The following is a 21,587-nucleotide window of genomic DNA, read 5'->3' on the forward strand; positions in this document are numbered from 1 at the left end:
CTTACACTGTTGGGGTGGGGGGTACGCTCCATACGTACGCTGGTGGGGGTACGGGTCGTACTTACACTGTTGGGGTGGGGGTACGCTCCATGCATACGCGGGTGGGGTTACGGTCCGTACGTACACTGTTGGCATGGGGGTACGCTCCATGCGTACGCGGGTGAGGGTACGGGTCGTACTTACACTGTTGGGGTGGGGGGTACGCTCCATACGTACGCGGGGGGGTACGGGTCGTACTTACACTGTTGGGGTGGGGGGTACGCTCCATATGTACGCGGGGGTACGGGTCGTACTTACACTGTTGGGGTGGGGGGTACGCTCCATGCATACGCGGGTGAGGGTACGGGTCGTACTTACACTGTTGGGGTGGGGGTACGCTCCATGCATACGCGGGTGGGGTTACGGTCCATACGTACACTGTTGGCATGGGGGGTACGCTCCATGCATACGCGGGTGGGGGTACGGTCCGTACATATCCGTACCCACGCTGTGGAATGCTTGTGCGGGCCGTACCCAGGCCTTTGCCACGTGGGTACGAGCCGTCCCGCCATTGTTGGGGTGACGTAGGTGTGGGCATGGTACGACTCGTACCCACGCTCTTAAGGCGAATCGTGATTCCTGGTTCGTGAATGGCAGGCTGCGTGCATCCCGACGTCACGTCGGCGCTTTCCCGAATCGCATTTGTACGTTTATTTTCGTCGGCCGGTGTTTTGTACGATTCGTACGGAAATGGTGTTTCCGTGCGAATCGTAATTCCATGTTTGTAAAGTTTTACAACCGGGTACGAGTCGGAAGGAGATAACGCTCCGACCGACGGTTCGTACCCGGTTTTTACCGGATCGTAATCGGCACCTATGTGTGAAGGAAGCAATTCACCCATGAATAACAATGCACACAATGCAAAGTATAGCTGTGATGTGCTGGACACATCTCAGTATGCAGGACACACACCTCCCCATGTGCACAAATACTACTGGTGCTTGTAGTGTTGTGGACAGTGGACCCAGCCATGTTGCATCATACACTAAGGATGATCTCTATCATCTAGCTTTGTTGTTCCTCCCTTCTAAGCATAAACGTGACCGGTGTGAGCTGCTCTGACGTACGCCACTTCAGCGTAGGAGTGTGAATAAATAGGCCGGGGCTCTGGGCGTGGTTCACTTGTGAACTGTGAAGACCAACGACTGTGCCAGAGCGGCGGGCCTCACCATGCCACAAGGCTGCCACCATGACCGCGGGTCTCCTCATCACAGGCCCCCTGCGAACCCAGCGGCACAGCACCGCAGACTTATGTCTGTACAGACTACTGCCTTCGATCTACACTGCGGACAGCAGGCATCACAATTCACATGGAGTAGTGATTGCAGATGATGCAGTCCAGTACGCAAGATACATTGCTCGCAATGCAGCCCTCTCGGACCACGCATCATCGCAGGGTGTGCACACGCTGAGCGCCAAAGGTACCAGTAACTCAGTGCACCACAAGTCAACACCACGTGGCCTTACTGAGGCAGAATTCAATAGACAAAAGACATTGCTCCGAGTGTGGCCCCCCTTCACCACGCATCATCACAGGGTACGTACACGCTAAGCGCCAAGCTACTACTAACTCAGTTCACCATAAGTCATCGCAAGGAAGAGTGAACAGTTTTATGTCAGCAGTGAGGCATACTAACCCTCAAAAATCGTATTGAGGCAGAATTCAATAGACAAAAGACATTGGTCCGAGTTCGGCTTCCCCCGGACCACGCATCATCGCAGGGTACGTACACACTCAGCGCCAAAGGTACTTCTAACTCACTGCACCACAAGACATCGCCATGTGGCCTTATTGAGGCAGAATTAAATGCAAGCCACAACATATGGTGTCACTAACCCTGTTCAAAACGAGTCAGTGACACGTAGTGCCACTAACCCTGTTCAACACAAGCCGCGACACGTGGTGCCACTAACCCTGTTCAACACAAGCCGTGACACGTGGTGCCACTAACCCTGTTCAACACGAGCCGGTAACACGTGGTGCCACTAACTCTGTTCAACACAAGCCGATCCCATGTGTGGAACTGCGTCCTGAGTCCTGAATGGCAGTGACCCCAAGTCCGTGGCAGCGACCACAGCACCAGACTCCCTTTGATCAGTTAGGCATATTTCCATATGCAAGGCCGGCGACATGTGGTGCCACTAACTCTGTACAACACAAGGCGCGACACGTGGTGCCACTAACCCTGTTCAACACATGCCGATCCCACATGTGGGACTGTGTCCTGAGTCCTGAATGGCAGTGACCCCAATTTCATGGCAGCGACCACAGCACCATACACCCTTCGATTAGTAACGCGTATTTGCATATGGAAGGCCAGCAATATGTGGTGCCACTGAACCTAAACTACGCCGGCCGGTGGGGCCCCCAACCTATGCACGTGACTGTGGGCCCTTGCTCACCGCTACCTCTGGCCTACACTGCGGTCAGCAGGGCTCACAATTCAGATACAGTCGCGATTGCAGATGACGCAGTAGGCAAGAGACATTGCTCCCAGTGCGGCCCGTCCACACCAAGCAGCTTCACAGGCTCATACACTTCGACAGTGTATTCTATATATATTTAATCTTTTCATGATACGCCTACACTGTGGTCAGTTGGGCTCACAATTAAAATTAAATCTTGATTCATTAATTACAGAGTCCACTAGGCAAGTAAATATCACAGGCCTAAAACCTACATAATATCCATTTAGTATCCTTGCTTCAAGAACTTTTTTGATATCAGTTATAGCTTTAGTACAATCACCAAATTCATCTTCAAGTGCAAACGAATATTCAATAACACTCTACACTGTGGGCAGCAGAGCTCGCAATTCGAATTTTGGACATGTGGTGACACTAACCCTGTTAAACACAAGCCGCGACACGTGGTGCCACTAACCCTGTTCAACACAAGCCGATCCCACAAGTGGAACTGTGTCCTGAGTCCTGAATGACAGTGACCTCAACTTCGTGGCAGCAACCACAGCACCAGACTCCCTTTGATCAGTCAGGCATATTTCCATATGCAAGGCCAGCAACACGTGGTGCCACTAACCCTGTTCAATACAAGCCGATCCCACATGTGGAACTGTGTCCTGAGTCCTGAATGGCAGTGACCCCAACTTCATGGCAGCGACCACAGCACCAGACTCCCTTCAGTTTTATTTGTTGTTGTTTTGCTTCAATAAAATGTTTTATATGTAATCTATACATGACTAAGATTCTTGTATGTCCAACTACACAGGGACAATTTCTGGCCCAAGAAGGTTGTTAGGGGTATGTTGGTAATGTGGGAAGAGGGTGCGTTACCTGCTGATGTGGGGAGAGGCAGCGTGAAAGGGGTATCTCTCACAGAAAGAACTCCGGTATGTTTTCAGAAATGCCTCGGACAGATGCCAGCTGATGGACTGAATCACAGATTGGTTTTTCAATGCTTATGTAGTGTTACTTATGAGCAGTTCTCACCCAGGCTCGCAGAGCGACATCTGCAGCCACTCACAGACGCAGTACTAAGAGCCGTCTGCGCCCAAAGGAACAACAGCGTAGTAGCTCGCAGAGGTACAGGCACAGCAGCGTACTAGTTCGCAAAGGTAGAGAGCTGCAAGCCGATGGACTGGCTTCTAACGGCATAGCTGCGAAGTGGTGATGTTGGGCAGAGGGAGCGTGAAATGGTTATCTCGCACAGACAGAGCTCCGGTATATTAAATTGCCCCCGGGACCTTTTTTTTTATATTTTCACTCGATGCGATAAAGTGCGCTTTCTGGACCAAGACCTTTCTCCCTACCAAATTTGGCGTAATTCCGTTCAGCAATTTGACCTGTAGCCTTGTCTAAAGTTTCCTATGGAAAATCCATTGAGAAAACACATTTTGACCCCCCCCACATAGCTACCTGTCGCAGGCGTACTCGCTGTTGGTGTGCAGGTCAGTGGTCTAGTTGTCAACCTGTCACTGCCTCTCCCTGAGGACAGGTTTGCACATACACCACACCCATCCGGCACAGGCAATGTGACCACGCAAATATAATGCATCGACTACATCACATCCTTTATTGCCGGTGGTGACCGGATAGCGAACGCTCCATGGGTCTCAATCATAAAGAGTCCATGAAAAGTTGCGCAGAGGGTTATTCGCACCCTGAGCTGTATGGCCGTCAGCGGCCTACTACCACGTGGCGCGGACTTGAGTTGCACAGGGTAAGTGCCACCCAAAGCTGATGTGGCCAACAGGGGCCTACCACCATGTGGCACGGACTTGAGTTGCACAGGGTTGGTCGCACACTAAGTTGTATGGCCGCAAGCAGCCTACCACCACATGGCACTGACTTGCATTGCACAGGGTTAGCGGCACTAAAATCTGATGTGGTCTCAGTGCCATTGATGACTCAGGACTCAGCGACATGTGTGGGATCTGCTGGGCCGCGGAGAGGCTCCACATAATGTGCACTAAGCCATGATGGTGGGACCGGGCACTGGAGCTTTCACAGGCACGTGGAGTGCCCACTGGCAGACACTCCGGTGGCAGCAGGTAATTATTTGGTTATGGATGCGCAGGGATGCGCAGGGGCGGCAGTGTCTCTCTCTCTCTCACTTCCCTCTCTTCACTCTCTCTCTCACTCTCTTCCTTCCTTTCCTTCTATCTCTCTCACTCTCTCTCCCTTCTCCCTTTCCCACTCCCTTTTTTTTCTTCCCTCTCTTTTTCACTCTGGATTTTTTTCCTACTCTCTTTCTCTGTGTCTCACTCCTTTGATATGCGCATTACACACATCCTTATTTTGTGCTTTATTTTCCAGGCTGTTGTCAACATTGATGGACCCTACAAGAGTCTTCCGCCTTGTTGTTTTGTTTTGAGTTTGTTAAATTTAGTTTATCCTCTATATATATGTAAATGGAAAATAAACTTTGAAAAAAAAATCAATAAAGTTTTTGGTTGTTACTTAAATGCTGTGTGACTCTTTCTCATTCTTATTACTGTTATTTGGTGGTGTCCACCATGGTGTTACATTTTGGGGCAGTTATCGCGGGAATACTAGTGATGTCTGCAGTTTGCACCAGCTTCTAAATAGTGTGTTATATTTATCTCAACTTTAGTTGCATTAAGGTGCTGATAATGAGATGCAGAGTAGGCGTTTGCTGTGCAAAAACACACGAGGTGCACCTTTGCGATTTATTCTAAATACTAAAATCCTGTATTGAATTGCACTGTGGTAGTGGGTGCATTTACAGTGCACACACAAAATCAATGAAGAAATCTCATTGTATTTATATTGATTGGAAATAGTGGTTCAGGTGCTGGATCTTGACGGGATACACTACCCAGTTTGTTTATTTTTCTGTACATGAAAAAACAACATCACAACTTTCACAACAAAAGGCAAAAAGTGAGATGCGAAACAAATTCCGACGATAAGCTGCATTAGCACCAGGGATTTTACACCTGCTTTCTGCTGGTGTTAAGCAGGACGACTACCTGCAGCATGAAAGGGAACACAGCCAAGAGCTACACCGGAACACCCACAGGTGCCATAGAGTCAATGAGCATGATACACGGAGACCCATGAGGGCCACAACACTCATCGCAACAATCCCAGGACCGCCAATGCCCCCCGAACCCGCATCTGAGCAAGTGTGTCTGTGTGGTCATTGTGTTAGTATGATGGGCACGGGCCATGCAACATCACAGTGTGCTGTCTTCAGCGGACGTTACCATGTCACCTCAGCGTTGGCAGTGAGCCTGAACATGTAGCTACGCATGCATCCTCCTGCATGCACAAGTGGAGTGTGCTGGTCCGGTGTACATAGGTCAGTGCAGGGGTCTGCCTATCTGGCAAGGGGAACGGGGTGTCTCGGACATGTCCGTGTGCAAGAAGTGCGGTAAGTGTGTCTCTGTCTTCTGGTGTGGCCGCCACAAGGGCCGCAACAGTCGATGTTGTAAAGTGGCATGTACCACCTCCAAACGGCAGTGTCACGGTGTGATTGGAATGCCGCAAGACATGCTCGAATAGGCATTACAATGGTGTGCCATAAGAGAGCACGGAATACAACAGTGCAGCGCACAAAAGTGTGGGGGCTCATGGGAGGGAGGAGCAGCTGTTTGGCAACGTAACACACAGTGAACCCTCCCATGTGCCACGTGCTGGGCATCTCATCCATGATGACCAGGGTCGCACACATCCCACAACACCCACGACCGGCCTTTGTACACATCCTGTATGAATGCAGCTAGAGAAGTCGCTTTAGGGATGAAAGGTTCTTTGTTTGAGCTATCTTGCGCTAACACATCTGCTGCGCTGAGAAGGAACTGGCAAGTGACCAGCCCCCCCGACAGATACGATAATATTTGCATCCGTCTCCCACGCTACGCACTGCCCAATTTGAGAACAACGAGTACACATCCCACACTCAAAAGTCCTTTGTCGTAGTTAGCGTGCATGAAATCGCCTTCACACGTACTCCCACCACAACCGTGCCCTGCACCCATTGCATACAGATCCGGCTCATTGCACCAAGCTGTGCCATTTCATCCACAAGACTGGCACACGGCAAGCCAGTGCAGCTACAAGCAGAGCCACTGACGCAATGGCAGGGCATCCTGAACACATGGTCGACTCCATTCATGTCCACCTATACCTTGCACGTCTGCTGCATGTCCTGGGTGCACTGCCTTTGGCAGTGCTGTGGATCACTTAGCGGCTGAGCTTCCGCATTTCGGACGTCACCAGCTTTCAACCTGTATTGCAATGTTGCACGTGCCTATCCGAGTGGTGCATGGACGTGTTCCTCTCCAACGTGTGGGTAGCTGACATGGATTACGACGGGTGTGTGCGCCCCCTGCTGGCCCACGACCCGGAGTGTCATGGTGATGCCCGTTTATGGCATGTATGGATGTTTGGCATGCATGTTGGGAACTGGGCCTGGGAGGTTGCACTTGTCGTAGTATGCAGTGAGCAAATTGACCCACTTCCCGATTCTGCTTTGGTGCACATTGGGTACAGTGGTTGGAGTCAGCACATCTGTCCCAGTCAGCTGATGGATTACGTCGACGACATGTCAAATATTGTGGACAACCATCACTCATTAGAGATAGTGTCTTATGCAGCTGCACTCGCGTTCATGGACGAGTGACAAGGTACCTGCAACCACGACTCGATGTGCCACATTGCACTTGTCCCGCTTCATCATTGCACGTTGTGCATCTGCTCACATGTCCCAAGACGACAGTGGACATGACTGCATTGGCGTCGACTCATGTTCGAGGCGCGGACAACCAGCGCTGCTTGACACTGACGTGTGTTGGTGATGGACTACCCCAAAGTGAACATGAACGTTTTCCTACGTTCCTTATTCAGGCATGCTACTGCATTGGTCTGCATATCGTGGCACTACTCTTGGCCATACTGACACGCACTTTTTTTTATAAAGTTTCCACATTTTCACTTGTCTCCAAATGTGTTGTGTCTTCATTTGTATGCAAATGTGTGTGTCACGGACTCTCTGGCTGCCTGCCATACATGAATTGCTACCCCATCCGGACTGTGGGTTTGTACTTATGCGTTCTCATGTGCCTTTTTCGTACTGACGCTTTTGGATGTTTATCCACCACAGGCGAGTGCATTTGTATCATGTGTTCGATTGTGAGAATGTTTGTATTTGGACAACATTGTGTTGGATGTTGGTGTGCTCTGTTTCCAATGTGTGTGCTGCATTGTGTGTGAGATGTCCCTTCATGTGAGGTTTTGTTCACCCTTCTCTCTTTCAGGCAGTGTGGTTTTCACTTCTGTGCTTGTTCTGTGGTGTGATGAAGGTGGGTTGTGTGACTTGTGCTCCTTGTTGGTGTGTTTAATTTTGGGCATGGTTTGTCTGTAGTTGTGCTGTACTTAATTGTACATGTGTGCCATTGTGCCCATCTCCCCTTCATCCCCCCACTCCCTGCTTGTTCCTCTTCCTGGTGCTGTTGTGTCTGTAATTTTGTTACGCCACACATAAATGCATGTAAAGAACAAATTAGAATAGTTTATTGATTCTTTTAGATTGTAAAACTTCTCTCGATTGGTTATTTTTGAATTTTCCATATAAACAGTTTTTTAATATTCAAGGACACATAGAAGTAAGAAGTGCAACGTATTCTATAAACACACTTTCTAGAACATTCTACAACACGTACAGGTTCAAAGTTCATCATTTTTTTTATAAACCTAACGATATTTTTTTACAACACTTTCTTGAACATTTAACGGCACGTGCAGGTTAAAAGTTCACAATTGTTTTAACTTCGAACAGTGCAACAAATGCAAGTAGCAGGTGTGGTTGAGTTGACCAAAGTTTATCCTATGATATGCACTCCACGTTTAAACTGCTTTTTCTTAACTAATCACAAAGATGCTTTTCCACAAAACGAATGTGCACCCTACTCTTAAAAAATGATGCTGTTCATCTCCCAATCAGTTATTGTTTTGAATGAGAAAAAAAAGTAGTTCCCCACCTTTAAACATATCTCTTATTCTACGAACGCACTGCATGACCTACAGACATCTATCCATACTTCCCAGCCATACCTTCAAAATGCTAGTGTGGATCGTAGGACATAGCTATGTTTTCTGGTGCAAGAGGTATGCAGAACAGAGACGTATTGACTTAGACCTAGGTTTATAAAATGTGGACATTAAATGGTGTGGACAGAGAGGATTGAAGTGGCACCAATTGTTGCCTTTGGTTAAAACCTGTTTGCATCTCCAACACACTGACCTCATGATTGTGCACTGTGGTGGAAACGACCTAGGCACATTGACAGGTGTAAGTTTGGAAATGCTAATGAAAGACACCTTTCGACAATTGATGTTGGTTTTGCCTCAAACTGTCTTTGTATATTCCAATATATGCCAAAGACAGAAGTGGAAATGGTCAAACCAATTTTGTCCTCAGATTGAAAAATCTAGGAAGAATGTCAACAAAGCTGTGTCTGCATACCTCAGAGACCATAGAATGGGGTCGATCTACAACAACAACATACGTTTTGATATGGCTGATATCCACAGAAGGGATGGAGTACACTTCACAGATTAGGGAAATCGAGTTTTTCTGAATAACCTGAAGCTGTGCATCCGCACTTATGTGTAGCTCCAACTAATAAACACAAGGGTTCTTTTTAGAGCCGCCTTATATTCCCAATATCGGTTCGCAGAGTGACAGCTGCGATCCGGATATCACAGGGAGACCTGCGGGCCGTCGGGCAGGCTCGCAGAGGGAGAGAAGCGGCCCGTCGGCTCGGCTCACACAGGGAGAGCTACGGGCCGTCGGCTCGCAAATGCACACCAGCATGCTGGCTTGCAGAGGGAGAGCTCGGATCTAACTCGCAAAGGGACACCAACGGGCCAACGGCCCTGCTAGCAGAGACACACCTATCGGACTGGCTCGCACATGTACAGCTAGGAACACGACGGCTCGCAGACGCAGACCTGCGAACCGACGGACTGGTACTGTTTTATGCTTTAGGGTAGTACAGTGGTGTTTGTGTACTGTAGGGGGTTTGTGCTGGAGATAGCGTTTTAGGGTTTAAGGTAGTGCAGTGGTGTTTGGGTAGTGTAAGAATCATGCTGGAGGCAGTGTTTTAGAGTTTACAAAAATGCAGTGGTGTTTGGGTAGTGTAAGGAGTCATGCTGGGAGTATTTTTTTAGTGTTTACGGTACTACAGTGGTGTTTGGGTACTGTAGGGGGTCGTGCTGGGGTAGTCATTTAGGGTTTAATCAATCAATCAATCATAGTATTTATAAAGTGCACTACATACCTGTGAGGGTCTCAAGGCGCTGGAGGGGGGGGGGACGCTGCTACTGTTCGAAGAGCCAGGTCTTGAGAAGTCTCCTGAAGGTTAGGAGGTCTTCAGTCTGCCGCAGGCAGATGGGGAGGGTGTTCCATGTCTTGGCGGTGAGGTGGGAGAATGATCTGCTGCCGGCGGTCACTCTTTGGATGTGGGGGACGATGGCAAGGGCGCAGTCTGCAGAGCAGAGCTGGCGGGTGGGGGTGTAGAGGCTGAGTCAGCTGTTGAGGTACGCTGGTCCGGTGTTGTGGAGTGCCTTGTGTGCGTGGGTGAGGAGCTTGAAGGTTATCCTCTTGTTGATGGGGAGCCAGTGCAGGTCTCTCAGGTGGGGTGTGATGTGGCTGTGGTGAGGGATGTCGAGGATCAGGCGGGCGGAGGCGTTCTGGATGCGTTGGAGCCGTTTCAGGAGTTTGGCCGGGGATCCTGCATAGAGTGCGTTGCCGTAGTCCAGTCTACTGCTGACAAGGGCCTGGGTGACCATACTTCTCGTTTCGGTCGGTTTAAGGTAGAACAGTGGTGTTTGGGTAGTGTAGGGGGTCGTGCTGTGTGTTGTGTTTTAGGGTTTAGGGTAGAGCAGTGGTGTTTGTGTAGGGTAGGGGGTCATATTGGGAGTCGTGTTTTAGGGTTTAGGGTAGTCTACTGGTGTTTGGGTAGTGTAGGGGGTCGTGCTGGAGATAGTGTCTTAGGATTTAGGGTACTGCAGTGGTGTTTGCGTAGTGTAGGGGGTCCTGCTAGGGGTAGTGTTTTAGGGTTTACAACAATGCAGTGGTATTTGGGTAGTGTAGGGGGTTGTACTGGGGGTAGTATTTTAGGGTTTAGGGTAGTGCAGTGGTGTTTGGGTAGGGGGTCGTGCTAGGGGTAGGCTTAATGTTTAGGGTAGTGCAGTGGTGTTTGGGTAGTGTAGGGGATCGTGCTGGGGTAGTGTTTAGAGTTTACGACAGTGCAGTGGTGTTTGGGTAGTCTTTGGGTAGTGTAGGGGATCGTACCAACAGACTGACTCACAGAGCTCCGAGCCGACGGACGGACTTCTAAAGGCATAGCTGCGACCTAGTGATATGAAGATAGGCAGCGTGAAAGGCATATCTCACACAGACACAGATGCCAGTGTTGCCTCGCAGAGGTAAAACTACGAACCCAATGGTTTTTTCACTGAAAGATGCGAGCTGATGGAGCAAATCACAAAATGGCTGCCAACACTTCCTGGTTTCAACCATTCACAGCCAATAAGCTGCAAGCTGGTGCTTGTAACCCCTCAGCCAATCACATGTCAGAATTCTCAAATATCAATATCTGTAAAATTTGATATTTCTTAAAAACTGCTGAATGGATTTACACCATTTAAACAAAAGCGTGCTTTCTGGACCATCACCTTTCTCCCTGCCAAATTTAGTGTAATTCCATTCAGCGGTTTCACCTGTAGTCTCCTGTAAAGTTTCATATGGAAATTGCATGGAGAAAACGCGTTTTATGATCCTCTATTTCTATTCCCCTAATACACCATTCACCCCCAAACTTTCAATCTAAGAGCTAATCAAAAAAAGAGAAACTTTTTGGATAATTTTATAAATATTAGTCAAACGATGCCAAAGCTACAAGCACATAGAAGGCTCCAGAAGGGGGGCCACGCAACCCCCCTCTCAACATGATTGAAGCCTCGGGGCTTCGCGGACCCCAGCGCACCCCCGCAACCCCTGCTATTATTTTTTAAGAAATACCCCCGGAACCTAGCCCACCCAAGGGCCTCATTAAAATGAAATGCAAGAAGCCGCAACCCCAGCGCAAGTTTTTGCAGATTTTTAACTTTTTTAAATGTTTTTTGGGCCCTGGGGGTCTTTCTGGGACCCCCTGAGCAGGCCTATGGGGTCAGGGTTTTTCTACCCTGCCCCCTTCTCTTGTTTTATACCTTTGTTTCTTCGTTTTTGGGTGACTTGCTTCTACCAAGCCACAAGATGGCTGCCAACACTTCCTGGTTTGGACTACTAGCAGCCACCAATCACAGTGAAGTTCGCGCACGCGACTTAGGCTCCGCCCAGATATCAAAACTTACATTTTTCTAATCTCTCAGCAACTACTGAACGTATTTACACAATTTTTTAAATAATCGCTTTCTGACCCAAGCACTACCTTTCTGCCTAATTTGGAGTAATTCCGTTGGGTAGTTTCGGCTGTAGCCTTCCACAAAGTTTCCTATGGGAAATTGATTTTTTGACTCTTATTTTTTGAATTACTCAAAAACTACTGAACGGATTTACACAATTTAAAAAAAACTTCACTTTCTGAACCAAGCTCTACCTGTCTGCCAAATTTGGGGTAATTCCGTTCAGCAGTTCGGGCTGTAGATTGTCGCAAAATTTCCTATGGAAATTAACATGGAGAAAACGAGTTTTGGGGCCCCCCTTTTTTCTCAGCCCTCGCTTGATGAATCACCCCCAAACTTTCAGGATAGAAGCTGACCTGGATAGACTTTTTTGGGGAGAATTTCGTGAAGATTCGTCAAACGACGCCAAAGTTATTAGCAAATCAAAAAATGCTTTTCCTATGGAAACTAGGTTGTAACTATAACTACCTACTGGCGACCGCCAGTAGGTATTATATATATATATATTGTGCTCCTTTTTTCTCTCGTAGAAAACCCGCTGCCTCCTAACCAAAGGGTGAGTCGTGTTGACGAACCACACGAGAGAGTGTCCGTTATAAATCACAAACTCCTTTCCAAAGGATGACAGCGCCACGTGTGTATGCTTTCTTTAGAAGTTTGATTGTCGGCCACCATTGTACGTGTTTCGCCTGCACAGCAGGCTTGCTCACCAATGCCGAGGCATAGTTTCCTGCCAACGTTTGAAAAAAATGTGGGTGCGTATCATGTGAAAACTACAGTGAGAACAATACTAAAGACAGACCAGTAGTTTTCCTAAATCATAATGATTTCCTCTTTCTAAATCGAGTACCCGATTTGACAATGCGATGCGATGCTTATTAATTTACAATAAAAGACTTTTCTCAAGAAAATTACTTTCAATGAAAATTACTGCCAGTAAAAAGAAAATTTGGGGGAAGATTATTGAAAAACAAACCATATCATGATTGTAATTTCACCATCCCGCATTTTTTCAGATATGAATCTTTCATAGTATATTTCTTGTTTATTTCCCAACTTATTTTTGAAACAATGTCATTCATTCAGGAAATAATACCTGGTGTTCAAGTATATACATTATTCAATTCAACGCAATGTATGTATATTCATGCTTGTGCCTCTTTGCAATTACGCCCCTGTGGGCATTCGGTACTCAACATGATTATCTACATCCTTTTCTGTCTAGTGCAAAGTGGAAACGTGTGTGACTAAAATATTAGAATTTAAAATCTATCATTCTCTTGCGGTATAGGAAGCTAATCTCAGACAATTTATTATTTACAAGTGAGTGTGAAAATCTTCTTCCATATTAAGGCCCCCCGGGGTTTTTGAATCTAGCTCAATGACATAACGAGACTCTAGCTTTCTTAATTTCTTTTCTCTGTTGCCACCTCTGATGTCTGATGCAACTGCATCCACCACGTAGTACGTCAATCCCTTTACATCTTTGCCATGAAAAACTTCAAAATGGCGCGCTACAGGATATGTTCTGTCGCCATTTTTAATTGCTCTAAGATGCTGTAATATTCGTTTATGGACTTCCAGAATTGTACTTCCCATCTACCGCAGGCCACAAGCATGTAGACAGCAAACTCTGTTTTGCAATTGAATTTTCCTTTATCTTTTTCATTTTATTAGACAAACCAGGTTTGTATTGCTCTGTATTTTTTCAATAAAAACACGCTTTACACTTTGAGCATTTCAAAAATCCTTGCTTTCTGCTAAGTTGTTTTAGTTTTTACATCTTTCAGGGTATTTTTAACAAGTACTTGTTTTAAAGATCTCGCTCGCCTGAATGTTACCTGCGGGTCACGTGGCACTGCTTTACCCAAAATAGGGTAATTTCTTATAATGTGCCAATGTTTGTTTAAAATGCTCCTCCTGACATTGCTCTGCTGTTTACTGAATGTGGTTATTATTCTACACTGTTCTCTAGTAGACTTCTCATGTTTTACATGTATTTTACCTTTGTTAAAGATAATTTCTTCTCTTGGTTGTTTCGTGGCTCTAAAAACCACAGTTTCTATACACTCCTCAGTGTAACCTCTAGCTTTAAATCTACTTTTTAGAGTGTCAATTTCATAGTTAGTTTCAGCCACTTCACTACAATTATGTATGGTTCTTAAACACTCACCAAAAGGGATGCTCCTAATGAGGTTTTTAGGATGGAAACTCGTTGCATGAAGCAACGTATTCCCTGTTGTTGGATTCCTATAAAGTTTAGTTTCAAGTTTTTTGTCTTTGATGTATACTGTCAGGCCCAGGAAATTCAAACTCATAGCATTGATATTGCTCGTAAAGCTTAAATTGAAATCATTTTCCTGGATTTGGTTAAGGAAACTTTTTGTCTCATTCTCTGTCCCTTTCCAGACCAAAAGTAAATCGTTGATAAAACGACTCCAGTGCATAATGTGATTTTCCCATTCCTCATGGAACCTTGTGAGGATCGCCTGCTCCTCCCACCAGCCCAAAATCAGATTTTCATAGCTGGGGGCTAAGCAGGTGCCAATCGCTGTCCGGCACACTTGATGAAAAAGTTCTCCTTTGAACAAGAAAAGGTTGCTCGTAAGGCACTCCTCTATCATCCGTAGGAGCATCTGAATGTGTAACCATAATCTTAGGGGTCTTGCCCAAAAAAAATGTGTTGTGGCTCTCAAGCCGTCTTCGTGTCTAATGCTGGTGTAAAGTGTGGACACATCAATAGTAATCAGTAAAAAATCATCTTCCCAAAGAAGATCATAGATCGTACAAAGGAAATCTCCTGTATCCTGTATGTGTGAGGGCAGGGTCTTGACAAGATTACATAGAAATGAATCAACATATTTGGAAGTGTTTTTTAGGGCACTCCCAATAGCTAAAATAATGGGGCGCCCCAGTGGGTTAATTGCATTTTTATTCACTTTTGGAATTAGATAAAGCACTGGGGTGGTGGGGTTGCTTTTCTTTAAGAACATATACTCGTCATGACTGATTAAACATTGCTTGTCCCACTGTTGCAATTCCACATTATATCCTTGATGATTCACTGTCATTTCTTTTTCTTGAATTTTGACATAACAAGACCTATTGTTCAATTGCTTATATGCCTCTGTTAAATATTTCCTTTTGTCCCACAGGACAATGTTGCCCCCTTTATCTGCATTTTGCGCAATACAATCATCATTCAAAGATAGCTTGTTAATTATAGTGAAATATTCTTTTTGTTTCGCGTACAAACAGTTTTTTTATTACTGGTACGAGTATGTAAATTCTTGAGTTAATTTATCACCAGATCACTATAAATATCAGTAGCATCTTGTGCTGAGACTGGAATGAAACGTGAACTGGGTCTAAAGCTTGTTGGTGCATCTCTTGAACTGTTAAAACCTTCCTCTTGTACTAAAATCTCTGCATCTAGAATCACATCTTCTCTTATGCTTTCATTTTCCATTTCCCTCAACTCAAGCATTAGATTCATACCATCCACTGCCAGTTCACCTTGTTGTAGCATAGTTGTAGATGGTGTTTCAGGCTGTTTCAGTTTTTGGTACAAAAGGAAATGTTTTTTCAACTTTAGCATTCTAGTAAATTTGAAGATGTCAATTCTACTTTGAACATAATCCATATCTGCCTCCATGCAGAAAGAAAGACCCAATTTGAGTGTCCTTTTATCCTGATCCTTGAGAACAATATTCATTAGATTGATTATGGAAGCTTCGCTGTCATCTTCTATTACTTGCTCCATTTATTTTTCTCTGTTGAGTCTTCTTTGTTTTGCACCTTTCCTCCTCTTGCTCCTCTGCCTCTTCCTCTTGGAGGTTTTGGATTTGGTATTTGTTGCCTTGGTCGCTGATTGAATCTTCTCTCTTGATGTAAAAAATCCAACTCATCTATAGCTGATGATACAGGACCTTTTGCTTGCCCACTCGGGCCTTCATCTACGTCTGTATCTACTTCTTAGCTCTGTAAACTGCCTTGCCCTGAATGCATTTCCTGGGCAGGCTTCTTACCAGTAGTTAATTTCTGCCTGCGAAGTGTATCAAACTTTTTTGAGAAAGTAAATATTTGCCCTGTATCGTAGTCCAGTGTGTCACGGATAATGTTTAGCACTTTTCTATATATAATTTAGTTTTTTTTTAGACAGGTTAGTCACAGTGTGAAGTGATTTTTAAGTTGGCTGTGACACAACTTTACAGAAAGTGTTACTCTTCATCCTGTAACAAGAATATGGTTGCATTATACATTTGATTGAAAGAGTCGCTATGCAGCCTGTGTCAGGCACTTGTCCGCAGACCAAATTTATGAAACAGTCCGTTATTGGCCTCTGTCTGCCGCACAACTTTACAAAGTCACTCTTCAACCTTTGACAGGAACCTGCTTGCAGTACAACTTTACAGAATTATTATCCAACCCCTGACAGAAACCTGTCTACAGCCCAATTTTACAAAGTTACTCTAAAGCCTTGGACAGAAAGTTGTCTGCAGCACATCTTTACAGAGATGCCCCAAAGCCTTTGACAGGAATCTGTCTGAAGACAACTTTACAGAGTCACTCAACAGCCTTTGACAGGCACTTGTCTACAGGAACACTTTACAGTCACCATACAGCCTGTGACATGAACCTGTCTGCAGCACACATTTACAGAGTCCCTCTACAGCTTGTGACAAGCAGCTGTCTGCAGTACAACTTTACAGACATGAGGAGGGAGCTGTGAGCACTATGCACTTTATCCAATAACTTTACAGTTTTGGAAAAGTTGGATGAGATATGTTTAATTTTAAAGATCTAGCACCTGCACTTTATATGGTATTTATCTTTGATGTGTAATGTCTCAGTTTTCCTTATATATCATCTATTGACAATGTAATTTAATGTTCTTTTTTTAACCTGTTTATAATATGTACTCTATTTGACAATTCTATGGATTTGTAACTTGTATGAACTCTCAACAAAAACATATATATTTTTTAAAACTTTACAGACATGCTCTGCAGACTGTGACAGGCTTCGCAGTTGGATTGGGACATAAAATAGGCCCAAGTACCAAAATAAATGTTGCCCCATTAGTGAAGTAAATAGCTAAAAAGTTGCCCATGTTACTAGTTTGTGGCAGGTTTGAACAGTTTTGAACTTGTAAAGACCTGCTCAATAAGTGTTTTGAAAGGCATTGAAGATTGCATGTTTTTGTGCTTTCTGTAGGGAATGTTTCTTATAGTATCTGAGAAATCAACAGCAGAAACCGTACCAGCAGACCATAAAAGATGCCCAGAAACAGTAAAAAACTGGCCCACACAATGACCTTTTAGACCAGTTTGTGGGGCACTGCCTAATTGCTGCTTGGGCCAGTTCGACTCTGACAGGCATCTGTCTTAAGAATATCTTTATAGTCACTGCGGCAGTTTACAGGCACCTGTCTGCAGTACAACTTTACAGAGTCACTCTACAGTCTTTGGCAGGCAGTTGTCTGCACAACTTTACAGAGTCACTCTGCAGCCTTGGGTAGACAGTTGTCTGCAGAACAACTTTACACGGTCACTCTCCAGTCTTTGGAAGGCACCTGTCTATAGCACAGCTTTACGGAGTCCATTTACGGCCTTTGGCAGGCAGTTGTCTGCAGTACAGCTTACCAGAGTCACTGTGCAACCCATGACAGGAACCTGAATGCAGCACAACTTTACACAGCCACTCTAGATCTCATGACAGGCTTTTTTCTGTAGCACAACTTTATGTTGAATCACAACATTCTGCAATCGGTAGTTGGCTACAACAGAGTATTACAGAAAGAGAATCTACACCTTCTAATAGGCAGCTTTAGTAGCTCTCTTGTTACAACTCGTTCTCAAGAGCACTTTGAGAGAGCAGCACACTGCCATTGGCTCTTTTTTTCTCTCAATGTAAAAAATTATCGAGGGTGGTATGTTTCCCTTCTTCAGCAGATTCCTTTCAAAAAAACATCAAACAAATAGGGTAAAAAGTAGTTTAATTGAAATAAAAAATAGATGTCAGGATCAGTTAGAAATATTTTTATAGGACTCACCTTGAAAATATGTATAGTTGTGTTCATGACTTAACAGCCACTCTTCGAGTCACAAGAACTGAGATGCAAGGGATAAACACTGCAAAACATACTCCAGGCCCTCTGCATACACCACTAAAACAATGAGGTTGATTGGGCACTATGAAGACACACTGTAAAACGTTCTTCTTACAGATGACATCACTTAAAACATGCTACATTTGAATGGCAGTGGTAGACCTGGCATCCTGGCGTGGTTTCCCCTGTCTTTTTGCCTCTACCTCCTGTATTTTTGCTTGTGTGCGGGACTTCAGTTTTACTGGATTGCGTACTCTGGGCACTTTACCACTGCTGATCAGTGCTAAAGTGTAAGTGTTGCCTGTGTAAATTGTGATTTTGATTGGTTATTAAGGATTGGCATGTTTGATTTACTGGTAAGTCTCTAGTAAGGTGCATGGTGTGTGCCCAGGGACTGTAAATCAGATGCTACCAGTGGGCCTGAAGCACTGGTAGCACCACCTACATGAGTAGTGTTAGAAATGGGATTTCTGGTTGGCTAGGACTTGCGCCAAAGCCAATCAGAAACCACCACTCTAGTCAGGGCTGGGGTGTTACACGCCAAAGATAACCCCTGCTCACCCCCTTGGTAGCTTGGCACGAGCAGTCAGGCTTATCTCGGAGGCAATATGTAAAGCGTTTGCGCGCGCACCCAGCAACAACACCCAAGGCCCACCACAAAAGAAACTCCACACAAGGTATTATACAAAAATAGCCTTGTATTATACCAAAACACATTAGATAATATTCACACAATTTACACTGTGCCAACTGGCACTGGGCAGAATTTTACAAGGGACTATTTACACGGGACAGGGCCACATGGACCACTGTCAGAATCAGCACAAATCACCAATAGTAAATGTAGAACATATACCCATGGAAACACAAAGTAACTGTAGAGCACAACCAGTAACTACTGGCGCAATAATGACCTCAGCGTCATCACACTAGCATCAGGTATAAAACCTATCCTGCATCCATCACAGGGGCATAAACACATTATGCACTTTCTCATTAGTCTAACGCATTAGACCTAACCACCTAAGTATAACTACTCTAGGGGCGTACATCGCATAGGGAAGTACAATCTCCCTAACATCACCCTAAACAGGGAAAACAACCTCCTAGGCAGAAATGGCCACATTTAGGGGTATAAAACACAGGGTGCGCAAAACATGCTATACACAGTAAATTTCCTAGCACCCAATCCCATTAGCATGAATCACAACAACACCTCAATCACATTACGGTCCAGGTCGCACCAGAACCTAAACGTAGCAGCTGCCCACTACTTGCTGGGCAGCTGGGGACAAGAACAGGGCCTAAACGCTGCAGCTGGCACTAAGTGCTGCGCAGCTGTGGAAGGCAAATAGTAGGCACGGGCTCTCAATAGCCCCTGAAACAATATCCAAAACGTTGGAGCCATCTGGCTCAGAAAATAACATGTCCCCATGGAGTGCACGGGCTCCTGAAATAAATGTGCGCCCAGATAGAAAAGTGCTTGCCCCCCAATCACTGGAGCGCACTGGCGCTGTTAACATGACATATGGCCCCCAAACATTGGAGCCATCGGGCTCTGAAAATAACCATGTCCCCTGGAGCACACTGGCTCCTAACATAATTGTACCTGCTCGGACTCCCACCACAGGGAAAAGCATGGGCCCCTCGGGGCTTGGTAGCAAGTACTCATAATTGATCCCATCGTTGGAGTGGCCCGCTCCCTGGCGGGACCACTCTGCACTGCTATTACAGGGCCGTGGTCGGCATTAATCCAGCACCTACGGAGCCCCCCCCCAGCCCTTCTGAACTTACCGGGCTGCTCCCTGGGGACTCCGCTCCTGTTCTTGGGATCGGCGCCACTGTCATCATGCGGCGGGGGCAGGCACCGGCAATGTGCCTCGAGCCCCCTCCGCCTCGACCTTCCTGGGCTGCAGCGCTTGCGGGGCTCTCTCCATCTATGGGAGCCCCGCCTCCTTAGGCGCTCTACTTCACCCGGTCCCCCTCCTGGGGACCGGAACTTCCAGTGTGGAGCTAGCGAGGCTCCAGGCTGCCGCCTTCTTCTTCCCTCGGCACAGTCCAGCGCGGGGTGGGCTCCCGCCTGGATTCCCATTTGCTTCCTTACACCAGCGGCGTGCGCGGGACTTCCCGAGAAACCGGAAGTCCCGCCCGCCGCCAGGCAATACATTGCCTGACTTCCTAGTTGGAAGGACTGGGCCGCAGCGGTGATTTTGTGAACAGGCAAATCATGGGGTGGGCACCCGCGACGTAAAAGAAATAAACGGGGTGGGCACCCGCAACGTACATAAAGAAATTAGAAAGGCGGCCATGACGCGGGGTGGGCACCCGCAATTCCCAATGAAAGTACAATCGGACAACGAGGGGTAGGCTCCCTCCGAAGTCAAAACATGAAGCGGGGTGGGCACCCGCGACAGGACACAAGGAGGGGGAATCCCTACGCTGGGGATTCCCTCTTGAGGAGTTTGCAGCGCTGCAGGCGGCAGAGAGGCGCTCGGGGAAACCAGGGAAGCGCTCTGCCATAAAAATAAAGCGCTCCTCAGCAGATTGGAGACACAGCGCTCCCCAAGCGCTAGGGCAGCCCAGCCTCCACAAGGCCAGTCAAGGAAGCAAAGAAAATAAAGTCAGAAGGATCCCAGTAGTCCTCCAGCATCCAGGGCATCCAGGGGCTGGGCAGGGCCCAGGGAGGCAAGCCTTCCCCTCTGCCCCAGCAGCAGCACGCCCCTGGTAGATTCGAGTCAGAACAAGAACAAGAACATTTTCGTGGGGTCACAGACCCTCTTTTATACACCAAATCCTTTGTTTCCAAAGGTGCAGGGAAGGGGCGAACCAGATGCAACTGGTTCCTGAGCACTTTGTTTTGCTCAGCCCCTCTCCCTATTCACAGAACAGGCCAGGGTCATCAGTCGCACCACAGGGGGCGGAGCCAGCATTGTGTGGGGAAAGCCCAGCCCTATTCAGGTCCTAGTTTTACTCCTCCCACTCATCAACCTGCAGAGCTCTCCACCCACCACTGGGGCAGACCCACCCTGACTCCTGGAGCCGGGCACACCAGCCCATCACACGCCAGACAGTCACTGCACATTTATGCCAGTGTCTAGAAGTGGCGCTTCTATACTAGCTACAACGCCGCACACATCATTGCGCAGCATTCACTCTCACGAGTTTGCACATATCAAACTCGACCCTGCACTCCCCATGCATCAGGAACTAGCACGGTCACTCAGATCCCCCATGCATTCCTATGGGAGGGCAGGTCAGTCTCATTCAACCACACAGAGCGCACGCGCTTTCCACTGGGACACAGTGTGAAAGCGCCTAGAGGCCTAAAACCACTAGTACAACACAGGAAAAAGGCTAGGATACTGCAAAAAGTTCTAGGGGTGAACTTGCCAGAAGGGCCAAGTCCAACACAACCCCCTTCCAGCCAAAACGCAGGGCAGACCAATCACCACCGTGATGGTCTTCCCTGCTTGGGGCGATAGAACACGGACGCAGGCCCGCACTGCAGGGACACTCTCCGGTTCTACGCCATTCTCAATCA

This window comes from Triturus cristatus, chromosome 5_2 (genome assembly GCF_964204655.1).
Source record: "Triturus cristatus chromosome 5_2, aTriCri1.1, whole genome shotgun sequence".
Classification (NCBI taxonomy): Eukaryota; Metazoa; Chordata; class Amphibia; order Caudata; family Salamandridae; genus Triturus; species Triturus cristatus.